The sequence below is a fragment of the Etheostoma spectabile genome, unplaced genomic scaffold (assembly GCF_008692095.1).
Source record: "Etheostoma spectabile isolate EspeVRDwgs_2016 unplaced genomic scaffold, UIUC_Espe_1.0 scaffold00019536, whole genome shotgun sequence".
Lineage (NCBI taxonomy): Eukaryota > Metazoa > Chordata > Actinopteri > Perciformes > Percidae > Etheostoma > Etheostoma spectabile.
The window spans coordinates 1-9,576 of NW_022604991.1; the positions used below are offsets into that span (position 1 = coordinate 1).

Consider the following 9,576-nt stretch of genomic DNA (forward strand, 5'->3'; position numbering starts at 1 on the left):
AAATTGCATTATGGCTATCAACGTTTTGAGCGAAAAAGAAAACCACAGCTAAGTCCCTGATAAGGCAACAGCTTGATTCTGGGTATGTATGAAGTGCTCGCCTATAATCTGGCCTGAGGTTTACTGATGTTCACAATCTGCTAGTGGCCATTGATGGTGTGACTTGAGGCTTTTTAACCATTTTGGCCAATTAGCCAATTTTTCAACCAGTTTGTGCAAACACATTTGGTTTGTTCTCAGGCATTGGCAAATTATGGCTTGACTCCCCCTGCTGTCCAGAAGACCTGATCAGGCAACCCGCTATGTCTTCATTGCTTTAGTTGTAGTTCAGCAGATTGTTTTCCACAGGCAATAGCTTTAGAAGCTGGGTAGCTCAGTTGGTAGAGCATCAGACTTTAATCTGAGGGTCCAGGTTTCAAGTCCCTGTTTCAGGTGTAGAGTTGCAACCTCTGCTAGATGAGTTGTCCATTGACATGCCTGAACACTTCAGACACTGCCATAACCATTGTGTTCCATGCACAGTCTTTAAACAGATTGTCGCTGTTTTTCAAGCAGGTTTTGTATCATAACAATGTTGCTGGTAAGTCTAAATGAACAATGGGCAACCTACATCCATCTTGCTACACCCAATCTCTGTACTCATCTCCCTGCTTGGATAGTATGTCTAAGGACATAACACATATGTTCTATAACCCTTTTCATTGGTTGCTACACTCTTAAAATAATTCCTTTCATTGTATCAATCTCAGAAATAACCAAAGTGACAAATTCCATATGGTTCTAGTACCAGTGTTCAACCACCTGATGTCACTGTTTCCGCATTAGTTGTGTTTTCTTGTTTTTAAAAACATCTGCCCGTGTGAGGGTTGAACTCACGACCTTCAGATTATGAGACTGACGCGCTGCCTACTGTGCCAACGAGGCCTTGAAAGCCATTGCAATGGTTGGGAAAATTTCAGAAAAACTAACAATTTGGTCTTTAATCTCAATAAAAACAATGTTCTGGAAACCTATGTACTCACACAAAGGCTAAAATTGACCCTAGATGCTTTGTCATGACCCCATGAAAGGCCAGGACAAAAGACCGTGTGCAAAGGTTGAAGGAAATGCGAGAATATGACCGCAACAAAAGAAATGATAATTCAAATGATGGTGGTAGGTCAGTTTAGTCAGTGGTGAATGTATATGCATGGATGAGTGTGAGGTATGGTGTCAGCGATTTATGCTGGACAGTGTAAAACTAACAAAGATGAGGGGGAGAGGTGCTGGACTGAGAGACCTCTAGGGCAATCACAGATGCACAACCAATAAAAACACTACTGAGTGAATGTGTTCAGAAAATGAAGAACATTGTTCAGAAAGCTTAATGAAGCTTCATATGACCATAGCTATTAACCACCTGAACCTGGTAAAAGGTATGAGGTACTCATGCATAGCTAGCAGTGATTTACCTCCTGTAGATGGTGGTCGGCATGCCAACGAGGCTTGGAAATTTGCAGTTGGTGATTCAGAGGAGATGTAACAGTTTTAAGTGTAAAGTAACTTAATTTTCTAAATTGTCCACTACAGTGCCAACGAGACCTCTACTCTAATATTACCGGGTACGCAATAGCTATTCAACTTTAGAAGGTATTGTTGATCTCAGAAACAACGATAGACAGCACCATCTTATCACAACGCCCATGTAGTGTTTCTTCAAAGTTTGCAAAAACATTCACATGAACTCGCAAATCAATTGATGAGATTTTGGAGGTCAAAGGTTCAATGTCAAGGTGACTGTGTCCTCATGTGTCCATCCAATTCTTGTGAATGCAATATCCTGAACGCCTAGAGGGAAGCACTTCAAAATCTAGAGGTCAAGGTTACTGTGTTCATTATGTCTCCAGAACTGTATATGTATTTCTCCTGAACTGTTGAGTTTGGGTGACGTAAAGCCCCAGTGGCCTAATGGATAAGTCACTGGCCTCCTAAGCCAGGGATTGTGGGTTCAAGTCCCATCTGGGTGGGTTTTCAGCAGAGTGGCGCAGCGGAGGTGTGCTGGGCCCACAACCTTGAGGTTGATAGTTCAAAATCCTCCTCTGCTACCTCTGTTTTGCTGGTGACACAATGGTAGACTCTCTGAAAGGGAGATGAATCAAGAGATTATGATTTCCATGGTGAAACGAATCATGTTATAACTGCTGGAAAAGTTGTTGACAGACTGTCTTTCCAGTGATGTGATTGGTAAGTGGTTGGGCTGTATACAGGTTTTAATCATATCCATCGGTTGCATGGACGGGACATCAATACCCTGGTTCTACCGCCTGATCGCTGTCTTGTCTTTGTCATTCAACGACTATTTGGGCTCACACCTAAACGCACCCGAAGCATCTCAGCCGAAAATCACACTGCACCTCAAAAGTGCTCTCAAGCACTCCCAGCTGTGCTTTTGCAGAAGAGTGCCTTGTTTTCTTTTAGCTTAGAAAAAGGCTTTAGCTTGACAAGGTAAACAAATTGATCCATAGTGCTACTCATTAGTGTGTCCACTTCAGTTATGTATTGAAGCACATCCTTAGAGCTAATGGCCCTCATTTATTAACCTAACGTACGACAGGCTTCACGTGAGATTCATGAAACGTTCGTATCACACCAATCAGAGCGTAAGAATGATCGTACATTGATAAATGCAGCAGCTGGAAACGATCATAATTAAAATTATCACACCCCATTATATTCTCGGTTTTGAGGCATCGCCGCTACTATTACGACATGGACAGACGTAATCCGGCTAAGAAGAGCATTTTTCAGAGGTGGCGATTGCAAACCCTGACATCTCAGGTGCTCTGGTGCAGCCAGCTACCACCAGGACCAGGAGCAGCCGGCTACACCAGGCCCAGGAGAATATGCCACCTAAGAAAATGCAATCCCCGATGAGGTTGAGAGATAAAGAAATCTCTGGACTTCTTGTCGGCGGAGATTTCAACAGAAGAGAAAAATCATAGATCTGATGAGTAAAATACAAAACGCTAAACGGGCAAAACGTGGAGAAGATTGCTTTTCTGAAACTTGAGTTGCTGACCTCGAGCATGCAATGTGATTATCAGCGGCCTGAGAACCAAACAACGGAACCATGCCAGAGTGGCCGCAGACGCTGGATACACCACTGCTAGGCTGAGGGAAGCTCTCGAGGAGGAGAAGGAGACGCTGGAACAACAGGTGATTGCTTTTTGGACAGCAAAGGCATTTATGTTGATAGCAGGGACATTGAGGATTGTCATACTCTTCCGAGCAAAAACAAACGGCCACTCCATTGGTATAATAATCCGGTTCACCAACAGAAAGAAAAAGTCCGCACTTCTCAGACAAGGAAGGAAATTAAAAGGCATCCAAGTTTACATCAACAAACACCTCACCAAGAAAAATGCTGATATTGCCAAGAAAGCACTCATACTCAGAAAACAAAACAAGATCCAGGCAACATGGGCAAGAAATTGTAATATACATCAAACTTCACGGGTTGACGCCTGAGGCAGCAAAAGAGATTGAAGTGATTCTCATCAGGGACATCACCGAGCTGGATAAGTTTGAAGAAGGAATGAATCAAGAGCAACATAGGCCTACATAAGGTAACTGCATACAAACTGAATTGGACGTATCAAACACAATGATCATGGCAAACTGGACAGAAACTTCTCTGTTACATATAATCAACTGAACTTTCAAACTTTCAAATACACAGAACATAAACCACAAGACATGAAAACAACATTGACCAAGATAATAATTTCTACAGTAGTTCTCACTGCCAGTGTGAATATTACACAGTTAAACCTGTAAGCTTACTGTAAACTAGATGTGGAAAGTTGAAAGGTTGATCTTTTTTACCTGTGTGTGGCTTAAAAACCAGGTTCCCTCGAGATTTGAACTCAGATCGCTGGATTCAGAGTCCAGAGTGCTAACCATACACCATGGAACCTTTAAAAGTTTGCAAGGGTTTGTTAACTAAATGGACTAGTCCATACACACAATATATACATACTCTAAACAGAACAATACAGAGGCCGTCAGAGATGGCAAAAGTACTCACTGCCCGTGCTCAAGTAGAAGAAGAGATAATTGTGTTAACAAATACTCTGGTAAAAGTAGAAGTACTGATTTAACTTCTTTACTCAAGTAAAAGTACCAAAGTACAGGCTTAGCAATATAATTAAAATATAAAAGTAAAAGTAGCCTTATGAATGACAAAGCTACCTGGGCCAGACAGATGTTACTAGAGAGCACACTGAGAAACTACAGTGGACATGGAGAAAAGACTCTTTATTCTTTATTCTTTATATGCCATTGCCTACATTTTAAATGGCCGTCTACCAATAGGCCTGAAACATATATAAACATATAGCCTATTTATATTGACAGAGACTGGGACTCCAGGTTAATAAGATTCTGACCGAGTAGCAAGATATGAATTCAAGTGTGATTTTGTGAGAAGTCTGTGTATGTTCCAATTTAATTAGATTAAATTTCGTAATGGTAACTCCAGGGAAATTATTTGAAATTTAGTGAGGACTAGATTAGAACTGGATTTAAAGCTGATTCTGGTTTCCAACTTCGGCCCAGGTGTGTTAAAACACAGACGGAGACAACTCTCTGTTACTGCTTTATTACAATCAATCATCAGTATAAACATGGGGGGGCAGCTCTGCTATGAATTTGTGTGTGGTAATAAAAGAAATAAACAACATTGTAATGGCTACCATACACAATGTATAGGAATCTTACAGTGAGGAAAATAAGTATTTGAACACCCTGCTATTTTGCAAGTGCAGCTTAGGCATTATATGGTGTGTTGAGGTGCTACATGAACATTTCAGCAAACAGTCATAGCTCAGCTTATCATGTTGTTGTGGCCGAGTGGTTAAGGCGATGGACTAGAAATCCATTGGGGTCTCCCCGCGCAGGTTTGAATCCTGCCGACAACGAGCAGTGTTTTTAAGAGTGGTACCAAACCAATGACACATCAGAGTATACCAAATCGCAGATGTGCTTTCATAAACAATATTGTCTTATCTCATAGGTACTGGAAGCAACCAGTCTCCACCAATGTATTTCTTATCAATCTGTCTTACAAGATTTGCAGTGAACGTTGTATTGTCCAGCAGAAAGGCAACAGGTGTGTTACTTTTCAACTATGATTTATACCATTAGCACTGCAAGCTTTTACCCAGGTTTGATTTCAGCCACCGCAGTTGCATTTACAGGTTTTAAAGCCAGCTACAACATTAACATTACAGTTTTACCACGGTTTTCTTTTATTCCGAATATTTCAATTTCCTTGTGGAGTCATCCCAAAGGATTAATAAAGATAAGTCTAAGTCTATCTCAGAAAAAAGTCAGAAGATTTCAAAATCTTCAGGGGATGTAGCTCAGTGGTAGAGCGCATGCTTTCCTGTATGAGGACCTGGCATCTCCAGCAGGTATTATGGTAGAGTCTTTAAAAGAGCTGCAACAGATATTACCTCCTGTGGTAATCTGACTGGTAGACAGCACAAACAAGCACTTTAAAGTACATGTTTTACAGTTTCTATTTACAGTATTTATTACCTGTAGTGTAGTATATTTACTGTATTACACTCCAGTTTTTTGGGTGTTACAGCGGAATAAAGGAGTATGAGCACTGTATTTATATACTGTATAATCTCAACATGAATTAAGTTACTCTTCAGCAGGTGGAGAGACGTTTCACTTCAGACACTTGCAACATCAGAGGCTTTGTTAAACATCAACAGACAGGAAATAGACTTAATGCTGATACAAAGCACAGGAATTAGCAGAGGATGGTTTCGATCCATCGACCTCTGGGTTATGGGCCCAGCACGCTTCCGCTGCGCCACTCTGCTCTGCTGATAACAATTCGGGGCTTTTGGGGAGATTTGGGAACCTGTGGCACCAAGGTTCCAACATTTACGACTTGTAAAGTTAAACTTTTGGTAGACCTTGCAACTATCTTTTATGTGAGCTCCCTGATTACTCACACATTGATTATTCACATGTAAGACTTGTGATGGCTGGTGTGTTTTAAAAAAAGGGCATTGTGAGTACAGATATAAACATCAGTAAGGAGTCTACCAAGTTGCCTCTTATCATTTTAGTTTGGACACCAGTGAGGCTTACAATGTAAAGAGAGGAGCCTGGTCGGGCTAGAACTCGCCCTGCTGGATCGGGCTGTACTGCACCGCCTAATGAAATATACACCCTTGACATATGGATAGTCCTAATATTAATATATAGGCTTATTTTGCAATCTCGTCACCCTACATGTAGGTGTACCTATATTTAAATGAACACACAGTACAAAGCTTATGCAGTGTTTTTTAATTTTACCTGTGTTTTTTTGTGAGGGACAACTCTGTCCAGCTTATTATGTAGCATGGAAGCTAGCGTTAGCTAACTAGCAGCCAGCCTGCTTCCAAACAAATACTTTTTAATTATCTCAACACTTTTTAACAGTCAAACTGAAACACTGGCGGTGAGCTCCAGGTCCTGCAGCTGCAGACGGACATGGATAGCTTCAGACCCGCTCACCACTAGTGTTGGTGGATTAGCAAGCTAGCGTACTAAAAACTAACCCCGTTATAAATAAATACATTTTATTATCCTAAACTTTAAACAGTCAAACTGAAACACTGGAGGTGAGCTCCAGGTCTTGCAGCCACGGACAGACCGCCATCAATGGGTATAATGCGTGCCTTTTAAATTAAATATTTTTTTTTTTTAAGCGGGCTGGTTGGTTAGTTTGCTAACGCTAGCTTGCTATTCCCCAACACTGGCGGTGGGCTCATGGGGGGTTGTGCCGCTGCTATCGGGTCTGGAGCTTTCCATGTCTCGCTGGAGATCAGATCCCGTGAGGTCGGCAGCGGAGCTTTCTAGCGATGTTTCCCGCTGGCCGAGCCCCACTGACGGCGGACCGTCTGCGTCTGCAGCACCTGGAGCTCCAGTGTTTCAGTTTAACTGTTAAAAAGTGTTGAGATAATTAAAAGGTATTTACAGTATTTAGAAGCGGGTGGATGCTAGTAAGCTTATGCTAGCTTTATGCTCATAAATAAGCCGGACAGAGTTGTCCTCATCTGGGGATAAAAACCCTGCTGCCCCCTCCCCCCCATCCTGTTGGCGCAGAGCTCCACAGACTAAGTCCACAGGTACAACTTAGTTTTGCACAAATGTATCGTAAGAAGTGTTGCAAAAGTCAAGGGTGCAGACTCGCCTTTGTGGAAAAGTGACTGAAGTGAAAAAAAAAATGAAATAAAGTACAAGTACAGAATTTTTTTCTACAAGCTCTCAAATCATATTCTCTAAGTGCTCACATCACATCTACGCGCTCTCACATTTGCACCATATTACCTTCATATTCTTTGTTGAACTTTATTGCTTTACAAACACCAAAGCAAGTAAGCGCTGTGACTAACATTGCTCTTCTGAAGTGATTTTGGAGAGGGACATCAGGTAGAAATACTCTGGTTGACTAGCATGACACCATTGTATTCATATAATAATCAATCCAGGTTAACGTGAATGACAGTGACTGCATGTGCTTCCTCTAAATTCAGGTTGTGGTCGACTAGCGAGGCCAGCTAGTCAGTTTGATAAACTGACCAGACCTGCATGCCTCTTGTTTCTTTGGGCTAGTTGTATTAGCTTTAGACCGGCTGGTAGCAGCTTTCTGCTTGTTTCTTAAGCTAACTATATTAGCTTTAGCCTGGCTGGTAGCAGCTTTCTGCTTGTTCTTAAGCTAACTATATTAGCTTTAGACGGCTGGTAGCAGCTTTCTGCTTGTTTCTTTAAGCTAACTATTTTAGCTTTAGCCTGGCTGGTAGCGCCTTTCTGCTTGTTTCTTTAAGCTAACTATTTTAGCTTAGCCTGGCTGGTAGCAGCTTTCTGCTTGTTTCTTTAAGCTAACTATATTAGCTTTAGACCGGCTGGTAGCAGCTTTCTGCTTGTTTCTTTAAGCTAACTATTTTAGCTTTAGCCTGGTGGTAGCAGCTTTCTGCTTGTTTCTTTAAGCTAACTATATTAGCTTTAGCTTGGCTGATAGCAGCTTTCTGCGGTGGGAAATGGCCGGGAGACGTTGTGATTATGTTGCATTAATCAGGGGTTTAGTTTGTATTTGAGGAGAACATAAAACCCCAACTACTGTAGCGTCACTCACTACCCATCAAATACTATGACATCACTGTGTCAGAGGCAGCTTGCCAACGGTAGGCTACTTTTCTACACGCGAAGAGCCTCACTTCCCATAACAATAAAACCCCATCGGAACTAACGTCACATACACACGTTGCCCACATGGCTACCTGTCTTAAAGGGGAATGGTCAGATGGTAATAATCATGTAAAGGAGAAACAGTGAAAGGTTACTTTCTATCAAGCAGCAAAAAAGTATTAACGTCAACATCGTAACGTCCTGCAATGTGACTTTCGCGCATGCGACATCGCGATGTCAATGCTAAAACACAAATTGTTCAGCCCTAACTGACGGTATACTTCAGTAAGATAGTTGCCACTTTTATCTTGGGTAATGCCACATGTAAGTATATCTTAGTTTATTTAGATACCCAACATAGGTTATACTACGTACACTGTATAAAATACATTACGTGTTTCTTTATTTCATCTTACATTTTGCTAGCCTGTTGTGGAGTTATATTGTTTTTACAATTATCTTGTTTAATATATGTGACTCATTACTATCTAAGTAACTGGTCATTGTGTTTTCTCCCAGTTTCAACCTTGTTACTCACATAAACGTGTTACAAGGATCCCGGTCGCCAGTGCTTGATGGTGGAAGGTGTTTAGCTGCTGGTCAGATTGCACAGCGTTACGTACGTGAAGGACAAGACATATTTCATGGTAAGTATTTCCAGGTAATCTCTGCACCTCTAATCTCTGCACCTCTGTTATTCTAATATTACCATGTAATAAAATTGAAACAGGCAGTTTTGCATTTTCCACCACTGATTCATGGTTTTTATTTCAGAAACTCCGGAAGCATTTCAAGTAATCACTACACCTCTGTTTTTGTATTATTACCATGTAATATAAAAATAGAAACAGGCAGTTTTGCATTGTGCACACTGCTTCTAAATCTCTAACCATGCGCCATCTTGCCTAAAACAATATAACAAACAATATGTTAAATTAAATTTGATAGATGTAACTCCTGATGGTCTAATGGCTAGGATTTGGTGCCCTCACTGCCGCGGCCGGGGTTCAATTCCCGGTCAGGGAATGGTCAGGACTTGACAGATACAGATTTAAAAGAGCAAGTTTTTGGGTGATTTGTCAAATTCTTCCTCATTAGTTTAACGTTTTAAAGAGTACCATTTCCTTTAAGCACCCCCGACAGAGGATGTCTCCTTTTGTCATCATTGATGGGTCATAAACACTTCATCTGCCTCATCTCAATAACAATTCTTTTCATTTTTTCAAGCAGTAACAAACCCCTAACCAACATTTTTAACTGCTGAAAACCAATGTATGTGAGTGTCAAGTAATGTTATTGTTGGATTCAGGTCCAAATTTTGACATTTAGTGCAATGCAAGG

At 41.2% G+C, this 9,576-nt stretch overlaps 2 non-coding genes across 2 annotated transcripts; one reads left to right on the plus strand and one right to left on the minus strand.

Moving 5' to 3' along the window:
* The first annotated feature begins 4,876 nt into the window (after positions 1–4,876).
* On the plus strand, positions 4,877–4,958 carry trnas-aga (transfer RNA serine (anticodon AGA)). Its single transcript has one exon. It is a non-coding gene; the product is annotated as a tRNA-Ser (tRNA).
* Positions 4,959–5,804: 846 nt separating this feature from the next.
* On the minus strand, positions 5,805–5,876 carry trnam-cau (transfer RNA methionine (anticodon CAU)). The gene has a single exon. It is a non-coding gene; the product is annotated as a tRNA-Met (tRNA).
* Positions 5,877–9,576: the final 3,700 nt, after the last annotated feature.